We start from the raw sequence: 859 nt of genomic DNA, 5'->3' as shown, positions 1-859 counted from the left end.
AATATCGATTACAGGGACTATTATTCTGCAAATCGAACGTTCTTTACCCTGGTACATATCTACATGATAAAAACTACAAAACAAGTGCTAGGAAACGCAGTTTTTAAAGTACAGTGCATTCGAGGAAAAAATCTGAATACACCCGATGCTTTGTGATTTTTCCATATTTGAGAAAAAGTTTTGTTTCCAAAAACTACACTTTTTAAACATCATGCTAAACGTCACTGCATCCTCTTTCGATTCATGGAACTGGCACGCGTATTCGACAAACAGTACGCAGGATACTACTGTCTGAACTTCCGCAAAGGTACAAAGAGTAACGAATTCAAATATCGATTACAGGGACTATTATTCTGCAAATCGAACGTTCTTTACCCTGGTACATATCTACATGATAAAAACAACAAAACAAATATAGAAAACGCAGTTTTTAAAGTACACTGCATTCGAGGAAAAAATCTGAGTTTGTGATTTTTCCATATTTGAGAAAAAGTTTTGTTTCCAAAATCTACTCTTTTTAAACATCATGCTAAACGTCACTGCATCCTCTTTCGATTCATGGAACTATCACGCGTATTCGACAAACAGTACGCAGGATGCTACTGTCTGAACTTCCGCAAAGGTACAAAGAGTAACGAATTCAAATATCGATTACAGGGACTATTATTCTGCAAATCGAACGTTCTTTACCCTGGTACATATCTACATGATAAAAACTACAAAACAAATGCTAGGAAACGCAGTTTGAAAGTACAGTGCATTCGAGGATAAAATCTGAATACACCCGGGGCTTTGTGATTTTTCCATATTTGAGAAAAAGTTTTGTTTCCAAAAACTACACTTTTTAAACATCATGCTA

This window comes from Schistocerca gregaria, chromosome 11, assembly GCF_023897955.1.
Source record: "Schistocerca gregaria isolate iqSchGreg1 chromosome 11, iqSchGreg1.2, whole genome shotgun sequence".
Classification (NCBI taxonomy): domain Eukaryota; kingdom Metazoa; phylum Arthropoda; class Insecta; order Orthoptera; family Acrididae; genus Schistocerca; species Schistocerca gregaria.
The sequence above is the reverse complement of the archived record's forward strand: the minus strand, read 5'-3'. Positions refer to the sequence as shown.